The 26,533-nt window shown below is 36.8% G+C and overlaps 1 pseudogene; it reads left to right on the top strand.

Moving 5' to 3' along the window:
• Positions 1-14,148: 14,148 nt before the first annotated feature.
• LOC109060804 lies at positions 14,149-21,998 on the top strand (annotated as a pseudogene).
• The last annotated feature ends 4,535 nt before the right edge of the window (positions 21,999-26,533 follow it).

The following is a 26,533-nucleotide window of genomic DNA, read 5'->3' as shown; positions in this document are numbered from 1 at the left end:
CGTATAATCAGCACTGGAGCTCCTAAGGGCTGCGTTCTCTCCCCACTGCTCTTCTCCCTGTACATCAAGGACTGCACATCTAAAGACCCCTCTGTCAAACTCCTGAAGTTTGCAGATGACACCACACTCATCAGCCTCATTCAGGATTGTGACGAGTCTGCTTACAGACAGGAGGTTAAAGAGCTGTCTGTCACGCTGTCAAGATAGTGGACTTCAGGAGAACCCCCCCCCACACACAAACACACCATCATGAACAGCACTGGGACTGCAGTGGAGTCATTCAGGTTCCTGGGCACCACAATCTCTCAGGACCTAAAGTGGGACATTCACATAGACTCCATTGCAAAAAAGGCCCAGCAGAGGTTGTACTTCCCTCGCCAGCTGAGGAAATTCAACCTGCCACAGGAGCTGCTGAAACAGTTCTACTCCGTCCTCTGCACTTCAGTAACTGACTGGTTCAGCTCAGCTACCAAATCTGACCTCAGAAGACTACAGAGGGTAGTCCGGACTGCTAAGCAAATCATTGGTACAACCTTCCCTTCTATTCAAGAACTGTACTTATCCAGAGTGAACAAAAGATCTAGCAAAATCACTCTGGACCCCTCACACCCAGCACACTTGCTCTTTGAACTGTTGCCGTCTGGTCGACGCTACAGAGCTCTGAGCACCAGAACGGCCAGACACAGGAACAGTTTCTTCCCTCATGCAATCCATCTCATGAACACTTGACAATAACTGTGGAACACACAACACTATTTATACACACATACACTTATTTATCTAACACACATACTCAGTCTACACTTCAAATTTGCACATAATATACCTGTACATACAAAACTGTCTATTGTAATATACCTGCACATACAAATGTCAATTTGTACATTGTTATTCCTTACTTACTTGTTCTATATTTTTTATTATTTTATTATCTATGTTTTTTGTTCTGTCACTGTCATTCTTTTGCACTACGGAAGCTTCTGTCACAAAAACAAATTCCTGGCAATAAAGCTCATTCTGATTCTAATTCTGATTCTGATGACCCGAAGGCTGGTTGCCGTCGCATACGGCTCCCCAGCCCCTGCTCAATGCGTCTGTTGTAACAGTCTTTCTCCTGATCACTTGGCCAATGAGAACACCCCGGCGATACAGAGTCATATCACGCCAAGGGGTCAGTGCATCCCAACAGTTGCGCTCTGTGGCACCCGGCCCTTTAGCCAGAGCTGAAGCGGTTGAATATGTAGGAGCCCTAGTTTGTAGGGCTGTCAAAAAAACAAAACGAATCGAATTTCGAATGTTTGTTGAATTTAAAAAAAAAGGTACCATTCATTCAGACGGCTTCTGGCCAGCTTGGCAGGAGGTGCCCACTTCAAACAGAGCTCATCAACTGCCTTGGACAGGACGCTAAGGAGCTTGACATCCCTATGATGGAGGTCTCCCCCCGTCGCTGCTGTGGGGAGCAATGTAATCCAGAGAGCTGTTAGACCACTCCTTTCTCGCAGACACTGCCAATAAAATGGCATCATCCTTCTCTTCAGCACCCTCTATGGCACTGAAGGACACCACATCTTGAGCGATGGGGGAGGGGCGGAGAACAGCGGCCATTAAGTGCACTGGAAGGGGACCTGCAGCAGGGGGGTGAGGAGTGCGTGGGCACTGAGCCAGCGAGGGCTCATTACCTGACCCTCGCATCAACATCAAAAGCTTGCTGCACTTTCCTCCTTGGCTCGAAAGAGGCTGCCGAGGAAGAGCGTGGCAGGGCTAGTAGGGTGAGTTCATTGCCTTGGACAATGGCCACACAGAGCTTGAATGTCCGGAGGCACATATCTCCGCAGTAGGGGCAGTCCGACCCCCCAAGTGAGACCCAGGCAGAAGACACATGACTTGTGGTCATCAGAAAATCAAATAATGAAAAATATCCTTAACCCACCAAAACCCAGCAGGGGAAGAGAAGGTGTATCCGCTGCAGCGTGTAGATCATGGTGAGTAGTCTTGTTGATAGGTTTCTTGCTTCTCGTAGAAGGTTGGCTGAAGAAAAAGATTCTGAATGGATGACGTACAAGCACTGCTTTATATAGAGTGGGAGCCCCTCATATTTCACGCACTTGAATGCCATTGACCAGTTTCACTGGCATGATTCAATAAGGCATTAGTAGTATTTGGAGGAAAGGGTAATTCCCATAGCAATGTAGAGTGACCGAATCGAAAGGGAACAGATGAGACTCTGAGCGCATCACACGAGTGTGTGAAGAGAAACAGAGAGAGATGAAAATAAATTCATTAATTACGCTGGGTCCGTGTACATTTTGATAGTTTGTTTTAAATTTAAAATGAAATAAACAGAAACGAGAAAACTGTAATTTTTTCGTTTTTTCAAACAGATTTAGGTTTTTTGGTTCATGGGTAGAAAACGGATAAACGACTTCAAAATTTGTGTTCCCTTTGTGTGCGGTCATAACACGTCCCTTTCAGATGATTGGTCAACCAAATCTGAGCCTGTGACTTCATCCTCAGTTCATTCAACAAAATAATAGTCCTCTGCTGCTGTATGGGGCAGGTCCTAGTTCGGGCTTTCTTCTCTGCAGCCTAATGCATTTCGCAGAAATATTTATTTCAGAAATTTGAATCAGCACCCAGCCTGTTTTAATCAAATCAAATCAAAGTTTATTTATAGAGCACTTTTTTAAAACAACCATTGTTCACCAAAGTACTGTACAAGCATAATCAAAATAAAACAATGTTACAAACAGAAAAAAATAACAGTTATTAATACTAACAAAATACATAAAGCAGCTCTCATACTGAGTTAAATGCCAAAGTATAAAAATAAGTATTAAGACTGGATTTAAAAACAGTAAGTGTCTGGGACTGTCTAACATATAGGGGCAAGTTATTCCAAAGCCTTGGGGCTGCGACAGCAAAAGCCCGGTCACCCCTGCTTTTCAGCCTTAAATCTGTATGGTGAAGCTGTGCTAGACAGCACAGAATGGATGAGAAAAACAGATAAAAAAAATAGACGTAGGTGGGTCCCCCAGATATATTTTGGTAAAAAATAATGATGACAAGTCTGATTAAGCCAGAGGGCGCAAAGTGAGGGAGCATTCACAATTTATTTTATTTTATTAATTATTTAATTTATTTTTATTTTTATTTATTTTTTGGGGGAAGGGGCTACTTTGAAAAGAAAATAACCTGAAAAAATAACCAAACCATTTAGATAGGCTAAGTCACGTATAAGTGGATAAATATTTATACTAATATTTATATAATGTTTATACTAATGGATAAATACATAAATATAATTGCAGTATATAACAGAGGCATAGCTATAAACAAGCCAAAATAAAGCGAAACTGAAGGTAAAGTTGGGCTCATATCCCAGACGTCACGCTGAGGCGCTCTTTTTCACGAGCGTCACGGGATACTTCTGCCCTCTTCTGGTCAGAGTAGACGTGCTTCTGACCCTCTAAGGTGGTTTTCATGGATGTAAAAGTAGGCTACTCAAAATTAAACTCAAGTGAAAGTACAGATACTCAATGAAATTTTTATTAAACTAAAAGTAGGCAAAAAATATACTTGAGTCCGGTGGATTTAGCTATTTGGGGGCTCTAAGCAAATTCCAGATATGGGCCCCAACACAATAGGTTTGTGCTCTTTTACGCCTAACCCTTATTTTGCTCTCTCTCTCTCTCTCTCTCTCTCTCTCTCTCTCTCTCTCTCTCTCTCTCTCTCTCTCTCTCTCTCTCTCTCTCATAGGTTAGTTTATTTACCCCTTAACAATTAAGTATATAGGTAATTTAAGCACAACTTAGGTTACCTTATTTTTCGGATCACAAATGAAGACATTATTAAAAACAATGCTTGCACTTGTCCATTTAATGAATTGTACAATGTGAATTGTTCTTTTTACAAAAAAGTTTCAAATATCATAAAATTATCCCATGCAACTCATTCCGTATTCCAAGTGTTCTTAAGGTATACGGTAGGGTTTGCTGAGAAACAAACCAAAAATGTCATCTATTATTGAGCAAAAATCTCCAGTCATCACTTCGTGCATTAGAATGAGTGCGCACTAGTTTGCGCCGGCATGCCTAGGGAAAGCACGCAAGAGAGTTATTTTGAACATCAAGACAAATAAAATCATCAAAAAAATGAGGCGTTTTGTATGGTAAGTGAACCTTTGACGCTCTCCATAACACAAATACACACACTGTGTAAATATGTTTCACCAATATCAGACGGGCCCCCTGATTCCCCGGCTCCCTAAGCGGATGCTTACCTCGCTTATTGGTTAAATTCGCCCCTGACTTAAAGGGATACTCCATTGCAAAATTTTACGGTGGAGTAACTCTTAAGCAAAAGTAAAAAAAAAAAAAGTACAAGTTTAAACTGTAGGCTACTTGAGTTTAAAAAAAATAAAATAAAATAAAATAAAAAAAACAAGTGCAGCAAAGTGGAACACAAAAAAATACAGCTCTTAAAGGGATTCCCCATCCTTATATCCTCATGCCATCCCATATGTATATGACGTTCTTTATTCAGATTAACACAAACTAAGTTTTAGAAAAAAATAAAACATATCTCTGCATATAATGCAATTGTGTAGGTCGTCCAAAGATAATGCTTAAAAAACTACTCAACTATTCAATTCAATTCAATTTTATTTGTATAGTGCTTTTGATGATACAAATTGCTTTACAGAAAATGTTTAAATTTCTACATTATATATAGGAGTAGGTTATTAGTGGTGACTATGGCAGAAATGTACATTAAAAATCATGCAGTTGTTTACAAATAACGTTATCAAACAGACAGACAGACACTATTAACTGCCATGATTATATGTTGCGATTAAACTTTTAATTACACAGCAAAAACGACAGTGATCGATACAAACCCTGTTGGTGAATCCATAGTAATCAGTCTTCTTAAGTGAAATAAGTAAGAAAAAATCCTAATACTAATATAACTATAACTTCTGTTTTAACTTCTGTTTACCATATTTAATGTGCATGAATGTAAAAAGTACAGTTTTTCTTCAGAAATCTAATCAAGTAAAAGTACATGTAGTTAGTTGAATAAAGTACAAATACCCCAAAATCAAGTATAGTAATCAAGTAAAATTACGCTAGTATTTTACATCCCTGGTTATTTCTGCACTGTTCTGGTAAAAAAGTAGACATATTAGTAAAATATTGCTATATGGTTTGACACACTTTGTGTTTTATTTACTCATTTATGAATTTGTTAAATCTAAATAATTTACCGGTGAATCTCAAAGAAACCATGATGTATGTTGGTTCTATTTCAACCTAATAAATGAAGATCTTCATATGGTGAAGTTATTACTGTGAGATGTGCGAGATTACCGGTGTCATCTGCTTCTAGTTATTTTTAACCATAAGAAAGAGCTTGTTAAGCTGCATGATATTGCAAACTGATTGTTGTTGTATTACTTTATGTATTATCATGCACTTATTTAATACTGCACTTATTCATAGAAAATATAATATTTATGCATTGCAAAATAAGGCGAATATTATTTAATTTAAAAATAATATGAGACAATTATATATGATTCAAATAGCAAAATTATTTTTAGATAGCAGTATTTGTTTGCTTCACTTTCTTTATTCAAAATATATGATTTTTCTTCATGAGATTCACCAATAAACCATCAGTATTAATCTGTCAGAGCAGGTAATATTTTAAAACTGCAACATGAAGAAGATTAATCAAAATCTGACTTGAATTTAAATAGATTTTTTAATTCTAACTGGTGACGGCCAAAGCGTAGATGTCAGACAATATGTCCCAGAAAACCCCAAGTCTTCATTACAGGAACAGAAACGCAGTAGGGATCTTATTTGTTTACGTGTGTGTGGTCCGTCTGGTGAGGCAGCAAAGCAGCTTGGCCTGCAGAATGAGAATGAGCAGATCAGTTTAATTCACAGACAGACTGATTATCTGCAGCAGGTCAAATGAATGAATGCTTCTCTACAGGGACGGACACGGGACAGACGGACTGCTCACACATGATCCTGCTGAGATATTTAAAGAGTTTTGAAAGACAACTGTCAAGAACATAAACGTAAATTCTAAGAGAATTCATTGTAAACTCACACTTTTGTTTGTTAAATTTGACTTTTAGTATCTTCTTTATACAAAAAAAAAAAAAAAATATCACTACAGTTATATAATGCAGATTAACACTTATTTATCATTAGTATGTCCTTCACATCCAGAAAGAATCATTTAATTTCTATCTTAGGCATTAGATATGAGCACTAGTACTACTGATGACTGAGTTAACAAACAGCACAGAATCTGTTCAATAGTAACAGTGTGTTTTATTGGCAGTACTGAAGGATCAGACCTCGCTGTGATCTGTTTGTTATGTTTGTGTCTCTGATAAACAGATTGCTGTAACAGGCAGCGTTGAGTGTCAAAATAATCCTTCAGGACATGTCTGAGGATTGTATGCACCTGAGAAAGACACGATACACCTGCTGCCCAACAGATCTGACCTGTCAATCTGACACCAAGACATGACCTCTGGTGACCTCAGCACGACATCACTGTTCTGAGACTCGTATTATATTCATGAAATACAGGTGCATCTCAATAAATTAGAATGTCATGGAAAAGTTCATTTATTTCAGTAATTCAACTCAAATTGTGAAACTCGTGTATTAAATAAATTCAGTGCACACAGACTGAAGTAGTTTAAGTCTTTGGTTCTTTTAATTTTGATGATTTTGGCTCACATTTAACAAAAACCCAACAACAAACAAATTAGAATATGGTGACATGCCAGTCAGCTAATCAACTCAAAACACCTGCAAAGGTTTCCTTCTAATTCATTGAGATGCACCTGTATTAAATTCATATTATAATTTATTATATGATGTAACCCAGCAGGCACAGGACGTCAATATAACGGATGTTGCATTTTGGTTGAGAATGAAAATCAGGTTAATGTCAGTATTTAATGCCAATTTGACGTTGAATTTTGTTTACACAACCTAAAAACAACAAATATCAATGTCAGCCGATGTTGGTATTCAACATCAAATTAACATTGACATTAGACATTGAACTGACATTGAATTTTGGTTACCCGATGTCACAACCAAAATTTATCCAAATATCAACGTTGTGTGCCTGCTGGGGAATGTGAATGTAATTGTATTAAAAATCCCATAGACTTACATTGATAGAGGAACCTGAGCCATAAAGACTCGAATATCACAGTGTGAAGGATAGTTTTCGTGCCAGACAGGAAGTAAACAAATAACAACACTCTTAAAACACCTTAGAAACTGCTCCTAGCAACCACACACTCTAGAATCTTTGGGCCAGGTTATTCATTTATTTATTTATTTATTTCAAAATACATTGCATTGTATTCCATTACATTGACATTACATTCATTTAATCCATTTTAAATATAGTTTGGTTAGTCTTATTTTTAGATATATTAATTATTTTTTTAATGTATTAATTATATTTATCTTATTATTTATTATTTTTGTCTATTTGAATTTAACCTTAATTCAATGTTATTTGTTTATTATCCTTTACCTCATATGCCTTTGTAAAATAGGCTACATTAAATTTCCCCTGTATAAAATAATGTGCTGTATTAATAAACCCACCTGCCAGATGAAATGTAAATTATTTTAAAAGGGATCCAACAGTCCTTGGGACATTTTAACTGCGTTTGCTGAATATTACACAGCTACAATACAAAGTAATTTAATAAAACCAGCTGTACAGTGCGTTTTCTCCTCTGAGGTGATGCACTTCTGAATGATTAGCTCATTAAGCTGTGACTCATCTCCCTTTGCTGACGTCATTTCTTTGTTTATCTTCCTTCTGTAATGTACCATTAAACCTAAAATGCAGCCCATGAAATAATCATCAGGAGAAAATATTTATACATTATTTACATTTATGCATTTGGGAATCGAACCCATGACCTTGCGGTTGTGAGCTCTATTTGCTTTCCGTGTCCTTCGGTGTGACCTCAGGTGAGTTATAAACAGCTATAAGAGTAAATAGATTCACACTTCTGATGTCAGAGCTGTTTACCTACGTGCCTCTTTTCTCGTTTCTAATGAGCTTAAAGCATTAAGATCCTCGCGTCTACCGGACCGCACACATGGGTATCTATTTCTCATCCTATTGACGCAATCTGGTGTTTCCCGTTCAGGATCTGACGTGTCTCCAGAGTCAGTCGTGGCTCTTATAAAGAGGCCTGCTCAAGCGTCCATGCATTGATCACAACAGTCAGCTGCGCTCACAGACTTCTGGTCTCTACCTGAGCAGACATGGAGCCCATCAGTCAAACGGTGAGCGTGACTGTCTCAGACGCGGTTTACCCCCGCAGGCCGGTGCGTTTGACGCCGAGAGGAGCCTCCTCTCATTTCGTCGGGAGCACCATTGTGATTCTGTCCTCGTACGCCGTTGCAACTCTGGCCATGAACTGCGGCAAAAAGATCCAGGAGGAGAGATTGAAATCTTCTGAAAACTGATGCTGAGTGCCTCATCAGATGCTGCACTTATCTGATACAGACCTTGGAGAGACTTTCTGAACTGAAAAGTTCACCACACTTTGACAACGTACTTGTCCTCAAGATCTTGGGTCAATACATCTATGCAGACTTTGAAGAGATGTTTTTCACTGTGATCCTGCTGAACAAAGAAACCAAGAACAGAGAAATAGACATGATTGTCTGCATCAGCTGTCATGAGAGTCTGCGAGAGGAGTATTGAGTATCAGTTCATCTCAAGACTCTGGGAAACTAACCAAAATGAGGCCTATGGGAGCAGTTTTTATAGGCCTTTTTACTGAAATTTGAATTTAAAGATAACTCCATTTTGTATTTAGCTTGTGTTTGTTCCATTCCAATAGTGAGTGAAGCACTGGGATACACAGACGATTTTATCAAATCAAGTGTCATTTGTTCATTGCAATGTACAGAATTTATTAAAATGCTTTAATACGTTGTGTAAAGAAGCTTGATTGATCATGCACTTCACTGAACACATCTAATATAATTTCACATGATGACAGACCTTCACATAAGCAAACAATCTGTTAAGCAGTTAAGCAAACCGTTTTTTTCCAACAGTGCAGATACCTTCAGCATAAAAAATGATTTAAAAACTAGCTTTTCCTTTCAAGTAAATCCGAGTGGTATTTACATGTGCAAAACTCACCGCCAAGGCCTGTCCACAAAAAGGACGATAACCAAAAAGATAATGGTCTAGAGAAGTCCACACCATAAATACAGTGATAATGACACAGAGGAATGATATTGTTAAAACTGCTTTCAGAACATTTTTAGGGAGTTCTGGGTGGTTTTAGGCACATATTTGCAGGCTGTTCTGACTGGTTGCTTATTTGAATAAAACAATCGTCTGATAACTTGGTAAAGTAACAACACACTCTCCTAAACAAGACACGATTTCTGTATTTTAATACTATTATTTTAATAATATTTAGTGCACGAGGTTTGGCCTTTTTATTCCACAGAGAGACACTTTTATTTCTAACCCCCGAACTGTCATTAAACAGGTTAGTTAGGAGAAATGATCATGAATGCCCTTGACTCGAGCGACCTGATATGCTGTGCTGCACTTCCTGTGCCCACCACTAGATGGTGATCTGCTATATACACATCCATAGAGGGCTACGGCCGAATGTCTGAAGTCTTCCAGCAGAGGGCGCTCTAATGATGAGAAAAACAGGCATGTGTTTTAACCTGATGAAGTGAAGAAACACCATGCACAAACATCCGTGTCAGATGGGGGAGGAACATCTGAGCCCGAGACCCTCTCAAAAATAAAAATACCTTATTTATAATAAATACATAAATAATACAAAAACCACCTACATTTCAAAAAAACGTATTTCTTTATCTTTATTATGTTTTAAAGGCCTATTAGCACAACCACACAGTTTAATTTGTATTTATTTATTTATTTATTTAATTGTTTGTTTATTTTTGGAGCAGGATAGTAAGACTGTCTAGAAATTAGTCCGTTTAGCTTATCGTAATTCGCGATCGAGGAACACTACGCAAAACAAACAATGGCACATTTTTGAGATCCTGCACAGTTCAGAATTTAAATGCACGATAATAACAATAGCATTCAACTTAAAAGTTATTTACAGATTATTGTGATCAAGGAAACATCCTAATTTAGGCCTGTTAAATTTCTGTAGTAGGTTATTTGTATTTTTTGTGCTATATGTTGTTTGTAATATGTTGCGTTGTTCTTATGAATTTGGTAAGATAAAAATATGTTTGCCTAATACAATGCTACAGTCGGATGGTAACAAAAGTATCTGAATGCTGTCTAAATGACAACCATGTTCATATGCCATTTATGTGTTTAAAAAGTATATGATGAGAATTGAAGGCATTTGAAAATTACCATAGTATTACTATGGTACCATGCCCACAGTAGCATGGTAGCAGTACTTCTAGTTTTTGTGATTGATATTGACACATTATAGGCCATATGTATCTGAGGTATTTAAGGCATGATATGGCGGTCTCAGTGAAACCCCTTCTAATCGGTCTGTCCGAGTGAAACCAGCTCTGAATGGTGGAATGAATGCAGTGCAATTAGCGGCGGTCCTGTCGTGGTAATGTGAGTGACCTATCCAAACGAACACAACAGCTCATCCATGAATAGCTTTGACACAAAGGATTATTATTCCAGCTCAGATAACCAAAGGCTAATAGCTTCTGTCTGCTGTCTTCAAACCCAAAATAAAACAGTCGGGCGACCGGAGACCCGCGGCCCCGGCTTATGAAACCGTCTGTATCATCGTGAATCGCTCTGACAGGCTGATGACATGAGCCAAAACATACATGACTTGTGCTCATAATGCATTCAAATGGCGTTCAGAGACGTCCTGCAGCTCTGTGTGTGTTTCAGGCTGAATCCTCTCAGCTCTCTAACTAGGACACAGTGTTTGCATTTGGGGCCAAAAACGTCTTAAAGCAGCGCATGGAGGTGGGATTATTCCAGAAGGAAGATTAGAGACAGAATAACCAGCAAAACAAGCCTTCAGCGTCTGCTGAGAGAAAATACCATCTCTCACGATTAGTATCTGTTTACTGGATATGGCTCTTTTTAGTATTATAAATATGTCATTTTCAAAAAAATATATACATATCAGACAAACAGATTAACTGGTTTTTGAGATTATTAGACACTTTTACATCCACATTATGTTACCAGTGTTATTTTAGTAAAAGTGAGATACCATTATAGTTTCTTTTTAATATTTAGAAGTTTTCTACATCAAAAAAAATCATGTTTAATTCAATGTGTTGCTGTTTCGTTGTAATTGTTTGTGAAATTTGCTAGGCATTTCTAAGTGAAGTACCATATTTTTTCAATGTACTTAACGTTTATTTTTTTTATTTTTCATTTTATAATTTTATATAGCTGAAATAAAACCAGTTTTTATATTTGAGTTTATTTGCTTCCAAATAACTATTTTTTATGGTTTTAATTTTAATGCAACGTAGATGCATTATGTTGTTTTTGTGAATGTTAAGTAGTATTTCATAAAAGTAATATTCATTTCATTTCACTTGTGCCTAGTTGTACATTTTATACACTTGCAATTTATTCCAACAGTTAAATGAACAAATGAGACTTTAAACCAGCTAGAATACGTTCATGTTGACATGCTTGTAATGGGACAAGAAGCTTATACCCAATTTACCCGCTGTCCCAGATTATCCTAATTCCCCCTGGATTCACCTCCAGTAACTGTCATCAACTGTACCGGGACAGGTTTTAGGAAGATAAAATGTCAGAAAACACAGACAGCAGGTGCAGAGAGTGACTCAGTAGCACATGATGAGATGCATTTAGAAACAAGGTCAAATGAAATAAAGCCTCTGTATTGTTATTGTTAGAAGGCATTATCATGGATGCATTCTGTTTATATTAGGCTGTTATTGCTTTTATTGTGTTTCTTTGATAACTGCACTCACTAAGATCAAACCGATGACAAATGTGTGTATGTGTGTGTGTGTGTGTGTGTGTGTGAGAGAGAGAGAGAGAGAGAGAGAGAGAGAGAGAGCAGGGGCAGATTTAGTGAATTGGGGGCCCCAGGCAAATATAGGAATGGGGCCCTATGCATTTGCACACATTTACCTAGATCAACCCTCGAGGTCCTTTTTTGTCGTGATGCTTGCTGCTGCACAATGGTGCCACATTGTTGTGTCCAATGTTTCTACATTTTTTATGTACATGTTCTAATAGGATTCTTTAATTTACATTTATTCATTTAGCAGATACTTTTATTATTTCATGTTGTAGACAACGAAATAGCAATTGATTTACCGTTTTTTTAGAGTTTTAACATAAAAACAAAATAAATTATAAAATGATAAACCTCACAACTGAAATTCTACACTACTTGTATTATAAACAACTATAAATTATTATATTATTTAAAACAGAATTATGTGGGTGAATATTCGCATTGGTCTGAACAAAAACTGCAGACTGGATTATTGAAAATGCACATTCATTCTCTGCCAGTAGGAGGTGCTTTTGGAGTCAGAAATATAGTGGTTTCCCCGGTAACAGCTCTAAACAAAACAGCTCAGCTCATAAATGGTACTTTATCAGGTAAAATGAAAATGTGATTTACCAGCGTAAGCCTACATTTTATTTTAGTCATTTTAACTTGCTGTCAATTAATTAAAATATATAATCACAATTAATGGCATGATTGTCATGAGTTAACTTGTGAATAATCGCAACTTAATCGCACATTTTTATCTGTTCTAAATGTACCTTAAATAAATATTTTCCCCATGATTTCACAGACAAGGCTTAAGCTAGTCCCAGACTAAAATGCATGTTTGAGCTGTCTCAACTGAAAATATCTTGCTCTGACATATCTTAAACGCATTGTTCTGTGTCAAGATGCACACCTGTAACACTTTCTTTTAAGGCATTTTTGTAAAATTTGCTTAAATATCTTAAGTCCTGGCTTAAGCTAAGCCCCGTTTGTGAAACCGGGCCTTCAAGTTTTTAATCTAATCAACATGGGCATGGACAAATATGGATGCTTTATGCAATATATGTTTATTATTAGTGAAACCATAATTAACAGAGCATGAAGAGTAGACATGTTTCATAGGTCATAGATGTTTTTCAAAGAACTTGTTCATGTCTATTAGACACATGAAAAAAAAAAAAAAAAACAGAAATACTAGCTTCCTATTACTTCTCTTTCTTTGCACTGAGCACTTTACACAAACCTGTTTGCATTTTCGAACGACAGGGCAGCTCACTTCTGAACATGCAAAATGTACATTTATTATTTATTATTACATTTGTTTGCCTCTCTGTTCCACATACTGTATTTTGATGCAGCTAAATTCTCAAAACTGTTTTCATTGATACATTTGACTGTTTGTTGTCAGACAACCGGATGAATATGAAATAGTGACTGAAACGCGACCCATTAAGACTAAACAGCTCTCCCTTCCGAGAAGTTAATCTGCACAAAAAATCCAGATTTATAATCGTGCCGTCGTCTGATAAAAATCAAATAGGCTACAGAAAAGCTTGAAGACAATAGCTGTGCTGTGATTTCAGCTATACTTATATGTAAAATTAGAGAAGCAACATGTCAATGTTTTAACTGAAAGCGCAGCTCCTTTCAGCCGCGCGCCGAACGCAGAGAGAGAAGTGTGCGCGCACTGGGAAAGAGGGACCTCGCGCTCGTGCGGCAGTCAGCTTAAAATTTTATTTTGCTACAAGCTGGATACACAAGAAGCACGTTCAACTCGGACGCGCAGACGATTGTCGTGCATAAACACCGTAAACAGCAACCGTTCGCGTGTCCGCGCTTAATGCGCACCTCCTATATAAAAAGCATTAGGGGGCCCTTGGCTTTTGGGGGCCCAAGGCTGTCACCTACCATTGCCTAAGGGGTAAGTCCGCCCCTGTGTGTGTGTGTGTGTGTGTGTGTGTGTGTGTGTGTGTGAGAGAGAGAGAGAGAGAGAGAGAGAGAGAGAGAGAGAGAGAGAGAGAGAGAGAGGAGAGGGAGAGGGAGAGGGAGAGGGAGAGGGAGAGGGAGGGGCGTTGTCATCGAGATGTCCTTCGTCTACAGCTCCGGGAAAAGAGTGTGTGTGGATCAGAGCGAGAGCATCCGACGATTACACGCCTCCAGTATCAGGTATGAAGCAGCTTTATGGACATACAAACAGTCATTTGTGCTTTAGAAGAGTCAACTCTGACATGAGGTGTTTGTTGTGTGTAGTGGAGTAAATCTGTCTGTGACTGTCATCCTCTTAGACTGGACTGTGACACAGTTGAGGACATTAATATGAGCAGCACAGAGAACTGAAATTAGTCAGCTAGAAACTTCATTTTCATTATCAAGATGCTGTCTGTTAGGATTCATTCAACTTATCAAACTTTATGCGTTGAACTGAACCTCTTTGTTACTGTAATGGTGATTAAACTCAGTCGAAAGTTTCTGATCGTGATGTGACGTCTTTTCTTGAGCGAACAAAACAGTAAGATTTAAACCGGGCCTAAACTAAAACTCGTGTGCAGTGTTTGTAGACTGATGGACTCATTCATTTTAGTTTTTATTTTATTTTAATTATTAATAAATGATCAATCCATTATAATCTTAAAGGAAGAACAACAACACTCGTCTAAGAATCAAATAAGATCCTGCTAAATAAACAAATTCTACTTTTAATATTTTCAGAATTTCAGTTTGTCCAGCAGGATTTTATTTTATTTTATTTTATTTTATTTTATTTTATTTTATTTTATCTTATTTTATTTCAATCCTAAAGAAAGAACAAGAAGGCTCATCTGAGAATCTGAGAGATTTTGCTGCATAAACAAATTCTTAAATTTCAGTCTATATATTCAGAAATATTTTTTCTGTTTATCCTGCAGGAATTATGTGATTTGTGGAAGATTCTCATTTGATTCCATTAGAACTGATTCCAAATCATGACCGAAATTCCTCTAAAATTGCTTGAGGATTTTAGAGAGAGAAAAATATATATATATATATATATATATATATATATATATATATATATATATATATATATATATATATATACATATATATACATATATGGACATCAAATAGCCTCAGATGTTTAACTCATCTATTTACTAAGATTCAGTTTTATAGTCAGTTTCATGAGTAAGTCATTATGAAGCAGAATACAAATGCAAATATGTATCAAAGTTTCATGCTGTGAATGTACATGTTCTGAAATGTTATATAACATCATAACGTCTGTTGATGGAAGTTCAAGTGTTTTTCCTCCTGGATTATTTCTTGAAGCTAAAAGATAAACGCTGGTGAAAATGGGTGTGTCCAAAGTTCTGCTCGGCCTCGTCCACCTTACGAGTCTATTGGCCGCCGCTGTGATGAGTCAGGAGGGGGCATGTCTGCGGGACGGGAGACTCAAAGCCACGGCCAGCCCAGAGCCTCATCTCAAGCAGTGCTCGCTCTACATGGAGAGTGTGTGCACACTTCACAGTCACCTTACACACACACAGTCAAGACCAGTTCATTAAGAGTCACATTTTAAAACAGCCCAGTAGAATTGGGCCTCTTTGGGATTGTAGTTTTGTCCCAGTTTGTGAATGCTTGTGTCTCTGCCCAGACTCGTGTTGTTCAGAGAAGGATGTCCAGGATCTGTCCGGCTCTGTGTCCGGCGTGGACAACTCTCACTGGGATAAGTGTGGTGTCCTCAGCCCTCTGTAAGCATCTGCTGATTATGATTCATTACGTATACTGAGGATTAAATCTTAAAGTATGGAAATTGACTGATTTAATCACATATTATTGATTAAAATACCACTGAGAATGACTTCAACAGCAGCTTTAATCATATTTATCTTGAATAAAACAAAGTTCGTATATATTATTATAAAGGGTGATTTAAACAGCCCATGAAATAATTTAACAGACAGAATTTTCTTTCTCACGTTGATATATTTCCTATTAAAGCAGTAATTAAGTTTGTTTGTTTGTTTACATGAATCTTTATTTATATATTCAGGCAGTTATTTTAGTTATTTAATCCATTTTTGTTATTTTTATTTTGTATTTGTTTGTTAATTTATTGATTATTTTTATTTTTTATATTTAGTTATTTGGCTATTTTTATGATAATATAGATTTTTATGTCTATTTATTTTCAATCCACGTTTGTTTGTTTATTTTATTTATTATTTTTATGTGTGTTTATTAATATATTTTATTTTTTTTAAACGTTTCTTTATTTACTGATTGATTTTTTTTTTTTTTTAGTTATTTGGTTATTTTTATTATAACATTATTATAACATTATAACATTATTTTATTTTGTGTCTTTATTTTCAAATAATGTATATTTATTTATTACAATGTATGTTTATTAGTATATTAGTTGGTTATTTTTTCCATGTTTTTTTTCTCATTTATTTTTTAATTCATGTTAATTCATTTTAAATCCATATTTATTTATTTATTTGATAGTTGTTGTTTTTTTGCTTATGTGAAGTTTTGTATAAATACGTATTATTGTTCTCCTCAAGGTGTTTGTATTGTAATAAAAAAGACTGAGAATATTGAATTTATATATATGCGCTAAAAAGCTAATTTTGTCAACTTTCAGAGGTCCACTATAAGACAACATGAGCTGAACTCTTTTGTTTGCCATTCTCTCTCTCTCTCTCTCTGTAGCTGTGAGTCCTTCCTGAAGCGCGTGGTCTGTTTCCACCGCTGTTCTCCCGATGCTGCTCGCTGGCCACACCCACATCGTGACTCCTCCCTGAAGGCGGTGCCTCTGTGTCACAGTTTCTGCAGAGATTGGTGAGGCCACGCCCACTTATCTTGTGGTCATAAGCTTGTGTGATAACCAGCTTTGATTGACAGAAATGAGCTGAATGCATCAGAATGTTCTTCATCAGTTATCAGTGGTAATGTAGACGACTGTTGCAGGTACGAGGCGTGTAAAATGGACATGACATGTGCTCGGGACTGGACCACTGACCCACGCGGACAGAACTGCAGCGGCGGCTGTGTGCCGTACCAACAGGTAACATGCCATAACAAACATGATATAGTTTATCCACACAAACTACTGAAGCTTTACAGAATAAAGAAAATGTGAGTGATATTCATCTGTGCAAAACCCATTGCCACAGCGGTGTTGCCAGGGTGTTGCTATACAATTGCTAAGGTGTTCTGAGGAGAATTTGCCACTTTGCTGTATAATTAGGGTGTTGTGGGTGGCTGCCAGAGTGTTGCTATGCAGGTGCAAAAGTTTTTTATATATATTTTGAGTGTGTTGCTAAGTGGTCACTGAGGTGTTCTGAGTAGTTTTTTGGCACTTTGCTATGTGTTAGGTGTTTGCCAGATGTTGTGAAGTAGTTGCTAAGGTGTTCTGATTGTTGATAACATTGCTATGTGTTAGGTGTTGCCAAGTGTTGCTATGCAGTTAAGAATGTGTTCTAAATGTTGCTAAGTAGTTGCTAAGGTGTTCTGGTTGTTGATAAGTTTTTGCTAAGGTGTTCTGGTTGTTGATAAGTTTTTGCTAAGGTGTTCTGGTTGTTGATAAGTTTTTGCTAAGGTGTTCTGGTGTGTTTTAGCCACACTGCTGTGTTGCCAGGGTGTTGTGTGTGGTTGCTTGGGTGTTGCTTTGCAGTTGCTAAGGTGTTCTGATTGTTTGTTTTGATTGATTGTTTTGAGTTGTTTTGGCAGATTTTGCTGTGTTGCTAAGGTGTTGTTTGGAGATTGCAAGACTGCTACTATATGCCATTGCTAAGGTGCTGTGGGTGTTACCAGGGTGTTGCTATGCAGTTGCTAAGGTGTTTTGAAATGAGTGAATATTTTTCTGAGTATTTTTGGCACATTGTGTTCCTAGAGTTTTGGTTGCCAGAGTGTTGCTATGCATTAAAATGTTCTGAGTTGTTTTTTTTTAAGTGTGTTGCTTAAGTGTTCTGATGAATTTTTGCCACATTGCTGTATTACTAGAGTGTTGTACATGTTTGTCAGGATGTTGCTATACTGTTGCTAAGGTGTTTTACCAGCCTCAGGAACTATAAATATGTGTATGTATAATGAGCTATTTTCCCCCAAATTCAAAAGGAAATTTATTTACACGATATCTGTGAATATAGTCAAAGCTAAATGGTATGACACACAGAAAGGAAAATTCAGAAGAGAAAAATGCAGAATTAGGGAGAATCGATAAATCAGTAAATTATTATTCATTTACTGGTATTGTCTGTATGATATGTAATCCATAAAAAGTACCTGTAATTTGATTATGAACATTTAAAATGCAACATACTCTAATTTCAGGTATTTTTACAAGTAGTTTTTGGAATCTGATTACGTGATCCAAATGACATGTAATCCGTTAGTACCCAGGACTGGACGAGCACTAGTATTAGCGATGTAAACATCACTGAGGAGAGGAGCGCTCATGCAGGAGAGAGTGTGTGAGGAGACACTGTGTCTCCAGGCCTGGACACAGCTGGAGCCACACACACACACACACACACACACACACACACACACACACACACACACACACACACACACACACACACACACACACACACACACACACACACGGAGTGAAGGTGTCAGTTCATGTCACTCTTTCTCACCACTGACGAGCTGAACATGTGAAAAGAGAGAGAGAGTGTGAATCAGTGTGACCGGCCTCTCATACAGACAGTTTCAACACTGAGATGTTGATGTTGTTTGAACACTGAAAAAATCACTGCAGCAGTGTTTATTGTAATATTAATGATTGTAAAATGTTAAACTAATTACTTATAAATCAATGTATAAAACTTGAAAAGTAAGACGTTGAAACAATGTCACAATAACAATGTTGGAAACGAAACAAAATGCAACCTGCCAGCTGGACTGTTTTAATCTGTGAAAGATGTTGTAAAATAATACCAAGATAAAGCAAGAAGAATTTGGCTGGTCATGTGATCCCAACATGATTTTTAACTTTACACAGACTTTTCTGCCATTCACTTAAAATGATGAATGAGGAGGTTATGATTTGGAGGTAAGATCATGAAGTCAAACATTTTGTTTCATCAGAATAACATCACAAAGGAATGATTCAGTATGCAACATGAATTAAGAAAGTAAATAAAGATTTAAGATCACTGTCTCTATGGAAACGCTGCTGACAGTGAGAATTCATAATCAACATAATCATCACATGTGCACAAGCGTGAGTGACAGAAACACACACACACACACACACACACACACACACACACACACACTTCACATGTTCTGGGGGGTGAAAATCGCTGCTAATAACGAGAGAAAGTTTGTGTGTGTGTGTTTCTACATTCAGGAATCATTAATATGCGTGAATCGCTGATGTGTGAAAATAATGACTGACAATATTAGCAGCAGATCTGAGAAGTTTTATCATAAGTAAACATAATATTTTTGACACTACATGGACGTAAGATGCCTCATAACTGCATCTGGGCATTTCATATTACTTTATTAATTTCATATTTACTTTATCTCCCGGTTTATGACTGAAGACTAATAAATGTTAATGTTGATAATGTTTACTGTAATAAGATTCATAGTCTCTTTTTATTTTATCACTGTCTGCAGTAGTGAATAATTAATTTTCTGTTTTTCAATACAGTAGTAGACAATGGTGAAATATAGAGAACGGCAGTATTATTTAATGTATATACTATTATGGTATTTATAAAATAGAATTGCCTTTTATTTGTATATTTTCATTTTTTTTTAATTTAGCTTCAGCTGTAGTCATTTTGTTGTTTTTTTTATTTTAAAGTCATATAGCTATGTGTGCATATATATATATATACAAAAATATAAAAATATATAAGCATTAGTGTGAACTATCTTCTTCTACTGTCAGGTTGGATCTACAAGCATTGCCACAAGAGGCCACTATAGCAGCATTAGCATAAACTGCCATCTTCTACTGTCAGGTTGGATCTACAGTTTGAAAAGAATCATGCACTCACATGCTTCTGTGTTTGTTGGTCAGATGTACCAGCAGGGGCGAGACCTCTGTGAGAGTCTTTGGGGAGATGCTTTCATGACAGTTGAAGACGACCCCGGGGAGGAAGACGGTGTTGAAGGCCACAGCTGCGGCTGTCTGACCCTCAGCCCATCCGACAGAGAGGTGATCGCAGCTCTGAGGGTTCAGGAAGTAAACAACTAAAAACCACAAACAACCAACCAAGAACAGCCACGCCACAGTACAGAGCTCCCTGCCCTCCCGCAGGGCCTCAAGCACACAGCGCCACAGCGCCACCACAGGCCCGGAGGAGCAGGGCCAAGGCTGTACTGCGCAAGCGCTCTGTGCTCGCCAGCGACATGGAGGGCAGCGGAAGCGGCTTCTAGGAGAGTTGTGTTTTAGATCTGACGAATGTTTGTTTATGAGTATTTTATCTTATCAGTTGAGTTTATGGTAAACTAATGCAGTGAGGTTTCTACAGTATTGTCTATTTAACACAGTCATCAAAACAATCCTGTGTAGACTAAAGCTACTTCTGTAACATCAAATTCTGCTTATTTTAACCTGTTTACGATAACATCAAAAGTTGAATTTAGGTCTGAATAACACTTTACAATAAGATTACCGTTGTTAACATTAGTTAACTACACTAAAATAAACACGAATGAATGATAAACAGTACTTCTACAGCATTTGTTAATTTACATTAATGTTAATTTAAACATTAGTTTTGAAAGCAAAAGTATCTGTTAACATTATTCCGCTGTCAACTGACATGAATATTAACAATAACAAACATTAACAAAGATTAATAAATGCTGTAATAAAAATATTGTGTGTCAGTTCATGCTAAAAAGTGTGGTAGGCTAACATGTTACTGCACTGAAAAAAAAGGTGCAGAAACAAAGAAGGTTTAGTAACAAGTAGGCTACAAAGAAATAAAGTAACAAGATAAATTAAACGTGAAATTTTATCATGTCATTTCAATAGGAATCCACTAGATCAGGAAAGTCGTGAGGGCGAAAGATTGTCCCACACAAATTTCGCACCGAGTTCAATTTGTTCCCGCGCTGACTAGTGTTGCCAAGTCTGTGGTTTTCCCCGCTATTTTTTCCCAGTGCTCTCATGGGTTGTCTTTTAGATCAATTTTGATAGCCAGTTTCGCCCCCGAATGTGGTCTAGTTTTGGCCGTGATTGGATGTTTGAGTAGCAACTGAGCTGGTTTTGTTACGCAACCCTGGCAAGACTAATAGAAAGATTCTCGCTTCGAAAATGACGAATTTGCGCTTCATACACTGCTACACCGGTAATGGATAATGGATGTTTTTTGTGTAACAATATTTTGCTAATGCTCACACATCTTAATGTATTAAATAATGCCAGCAAGGAGCTTATTGTAAAGTGTTACAGAATATTCTGTTTCACCTGGAAGTGCGTCACATTTCATCAATAAAATGGGTTTCAGCTGTTAATTCAGTGTATTTGCTCACTACATGAAAGCACATCATAACATTATTAAGGGATTTTTTGGCTCGCTTTAAACTTAAATGTTGCTGTTGTCAATTGTTTCTATAACTGTGATATTTCATGATAATCTGCTCTACTATCTCATAATCTGTAATGTCACAATCATCTATTACACAGTGTGTGATGTCAGTACGGTGTGTTAATGTTTTTTGCGTAATGACTTTGTTAGTGAAAACTTATGATCCAGTATTTACACTGATATAGACTACATAAAAGTAAGGCTGTAAAGAAAAAATGAGAGAATACTGTAAAATATGTTTGACTGTAGAATGAGGGTAGGCCTGCTATTGACTGTTTTGGCGGGTTGCGCGAGGACATGTTTTGTTTGTATGTAAATGACGGTGCGTCACTGTGAGCGATCTGATGTTCTGCTATTCTGTGGCTGCAGTATGTAAACGTAAATGTAAATGTGTTTCTATTCTGATCTTACATGTCTCCAATTCATAAATAAATTAAATTGGAATTTGTTTGTTCTTTTAATTGTTTGTTCTTTTTAAAGCAGTGTAATGAAGTCTCATTTGGTGTTTATATACCGTCAAATTTACAATAAATGATTGAACTTAAATAAGGCTATAGGCTGTCTAATCAGCATGACATTAAAACAGTACTCATAATACATTTAATACATAAATGTAGGCCTATTTGTAGAACAGTATGTATACAGTCATCCTGCTTATTTTGTCTCCTATCACTGATGAGAAGCAGAATCATGAGTTATTCTCAGGGCTGGCCAGTTTGCTGCCGTAGGCAAGATTTCACCTGGTGCCCCTTGCCTTACATTAACATTAGTGAATATGAACTAACTTGAACTAACAATGAACAATACATTTGTAACAGTAGCCTATTTATTATTTTTGTTAGTGTTAGTTATTGACAATTAACATTATTTTAAATTGTTTCCAGTGAAACTATAAAAATATAGGTGCTGCCTAAGTCACTTTGTAAATCAAACACAATTAAACATCAAGAATAATTAAATAAAAATCTGGTATTCCAGCACAAAACTGTATTCATTTAACACTTCTCTAGCATACAAAAAAAAAAAAAAAAAAAAAAGTGTATAGGGCCCCTAGAGACACGAGGTGTGTAAATGTGTAAGTATATTTTCCCTGCGCAACTACATTTAGGCTACATAGCTGATGACTTAACAAGTGCAATACATCTTTATTCCTCGAGGTGGCGCTGTTTGATACACAATGACGACGTGACGTTTCACTCAAAATTACCTCAGGCATAAAACAAAAGAATATCATCAGCAAAAATTGAACTGGTTTGAAGGCTTTACTGCAGAGCAATTACTGTACACAATGAAATATAAATGTCATTGTCATTTGATGCTGGATGTGGTGAATAAGCTGCCAGTGATCAAAATATTGAATATGAAGTCATTGAAAGCAATAGGTTTGAGAATAATGGCTGAGATTGTGAATATGGGGCAGATGCTGGATGTACTGTGGAAGTTTGCTCTGACGATGACAGTGATGGTAAAATCATCTGCTCAGACTGAACCCTTTTAAGTTTCAAAAGGTAACGATATATACATATACATATATACATATTAAATTTATAGTACTGTAGTAGTAGTTATAAAAAAAAATATAAATGCTCCCATTAAAACAGATGGTAACATAATTCGATAGCGAAAAGTGCTATCTATCAGATTTTGCTTCCAGCATGATATTAATAAGGTGTGAGGCTTTATTAACATGTACACCTACCCCAACCCTAAACCTGCCCTTACAGTAGTGTTGGTAGCATAATCTGATAGGCAGCATTATTTGTCAGAACACCAGGCCCCTGCCCTCCTCATTTCTTCAAGGCCATGTTTAATAGTTTTATGGCACTTGTACACCACTAGATGGCGCTATGAATCAATTTTAAAGTGAATCACAGTGACTCACAGAGTGTTTTGCTGAAGTCATGATGAGTTAAACAAGGTTTGGCCTTTAACATCTTTTGACCCACTTATATGACCAAAATATCTCCTATGGCCCACATGAGATTTAAACGAGATGACACTGTAGATGTTTTTATGCCGACCATTGTTATTTTAGTATTATTTATAAACAATAAGTATTAATATTTAAAATGAGCTTTTATTTTTAGTATTTTTATTTCAAGTTCATTTTGTTATGTGATGCCATTTTATTCATTTTGTTTTGTTTCTAATAACATTTCTTAGCCATAATAGTCTTAAGTTACGTCTGTCTCAGTTTAGTTTTAGTTAATCATTCAAAACTTATTTTACATCAACAATACTTATATCTACTAAGTTACTGAATTGATTTCTAATCATTTTAGCTTTAGTTAACATTAACAACACTGATGTCAGCTCATTAATAAAGATGGAAAATCAGTAAAAGACTGGCATGTCAGGTGCAATGATTATAGAAATAAACAATATGTAACATTTAAATCATGGTAATACGTTTTGACTAATTAAAAAAATAATAATGTGTACTGAATATCAACACAGCCGTAGTATTACTGGCCTAATAAAGCAGAATCAGGCTTTAACAGGGAATAGTATCTTTCTCGAAACTGATTGTCTATGGACCACATTTAACTGTTGTATGATTTATTTAATATTCATTTTCATGAAATGCTTCTATCTGACCCCTGCTTTGAGCCACAGGTTAGTTAAACAAACTCATCTGAGGCATCAAAAGAGTCTGAGCAGATAACTGGAGAGTAACAGCTGTGTTGATATGAAGCAGTCGTGTTGGTGGGTGTTTGATGGAAAGTGTCACTCAGAAACACAATCTGAGCCTCAGCGTTCATCTAGCGGCCTTGGAAGGGACAAGAAGGAATATTCATGAGATCGCTGGAGAGATTCACAGTGTGTGAGTGGGAGAAAGAGATGAAATGTGCAAAAACTGTGTGTGATGGAGAAGATGAGCCAACATTTTGTCGTCATCAGTCACTGATGTTTCTCCCGTGTGTGTGTGTGTGTGTGTGTGTGTGTGTGTGTGTGTGTGTGTGTGTGTACATGAGACGTTCCTTCTCACAGTCTGTCAGGCGTTAAAAAGCTTCTTTTGTCCACTACATGTAGAACAGAGGAAGTATGAGGAATAAATGTTCCATCAGGCTCTGAAACTCCACACACTCACCACAAAGAAAATACAAAAATAAAACACACACTCAATCATGAAAGCTGTCACCGAATGAGCTTTGACTCATTCATGAGCGCTGCTCTTTGCAGGCCTGTGAGCTGTTCTCATGTTCTCATGTCAAGCAAGAGAAACGTGAAACCAGAATAACTAAAAAAAAAAAACTCACCTTCAATATGAAAGAAAAGAGAAACGGTTTCAGGTTAACTCATACAAAAATAAACAGTTAAAAATAAACAGCCATGAGAAAGTCTTTTAAAGGTCTTTAGAAACTCGTATACTGGTGAAGTCAAAACACTGAACTGAAGAAGTTACGACTTTATTTAATTTAAAGAATCACATACTCAGAAACTATATAGCCAAAAATTGCACCCATTATCCTTATTTTTAAGGTAAGAGCATTTCCCTTATGAAAATGAACCATGGTTTAAAAAAATAAAAAATACATGGTTACTATGATAATCACAAAATAACCATAGTTTTGCTGTACTAACCATAATTTAACCATGGTATTTGATGTAAAACTGTTGTTATACAAATGGTAATAAATACGGTATCTATCTATCTATCTATCTATCTATTTATCTATCTATCTATATATATATATATATATATATATATATATATATATATATATATGTATATATATATATATATATATATGTATATATATATATATATATATATATATATATATATGTATATATATATATATATATATAATAAACATATGGTTACTAGGCCCACACTTTTACTATAATAAAAGGTAATTTTCGTAAGGGTTGTAAACAGAACAGTCCATTATATTGCAGTAAAATCATATTATTTTATTATCGTAAACACACTGTTTTTTGTTTGTTGTCTTTTGCAAATAGTTTTACCGTTTACTGCCCAATGATATTCTTATAGTTGTTTACTACCTATAGCGGCCAAGCCTCGCACATTTGGCGAAAACAACTTATTCCGCTTGCAATAAGTGCATAAACAGGGTTGTTTGCTGAACCTCGTGTAAACGTCAGCAAACATTAGAACGGAACAAGTCCATTCAAATGAGAGAGGAGGTGAGAACGTTCCATTAGAACCACTGACGAAACTAAAAGAGTGTCACATGTTGATGTGTCAGATGAAACGATTAACGGTGAGGTGCACCTTTAAAATCTCCAAAACAAGCCGAGCGCGTGTGCGCGTGCGCGCGCCTGCTTCCAGCGCTTTGAAGTGGCTTGCTTTGATTTCCACCTTGAGAGCGAGCAGAAAAACACGCAGGTGGGTGACATCATTGACGTCAGGGACAGGTGGACCCGAGTGGGCTTTTCTCACCGTGTAAAAAACCCCGCTCCCATTTTCCAGCGAGCTGCACAAAAACAAACGTCCCACACGTTTCAGGGCCTGCTTCGGTTTTTGGCGTAGCTAGGACCCGTTGATGATAGTAGGCCTATTTTTTTTTTTTATGATCATAAAGTAGACCTATCTAAAACTATCACAGTTCGACCTAAACCATATTATTTTAATGTTGTTTATTAAATGGATCGGCTATTGAGGTAATTAATTCAGAATGTCCAGCATATTTTCATGCCAATGCTCTTCATTCCAGCGCCAGACGTGTCCTCTTTATAGATCTCATGCGCGTCCAGCGCCTACGCGCGCCCCTGCCGTGCGCGCCTCCGGTCCAGTCATTCCAGAGGTCACAGTCACTTCCCTAAATATTCATTTTTCTCCCGAAGACATCCAAAACACCAAACCACACAGTAATGGCATGAAATAGGAGCAGATTGTTCTGCTAATACGGCAAATGATTAAGTCTTCCGTTATAATTAGACTAAACTC

Source organism: Cyprinus carpio, chromosome B3, assembly GCF_018340385.1.
Source record: "Cyprinus carpio isolate SPL01 chromosome B3, ASM1834038v1, whole genome shotgun sequence".
Taxonomy (NCBI): Eukaryota; Metazoa; Chordata; class Actinopteri; order Cypriniformes; family Cyprinidae; genus Cyprinus; species Cyprinus carpio.
The sequence above is the reverse complement of the archived record's forward strand: the minus strand, read 5'-3'. Positions and strand labels throughout refer to the sequence as shown.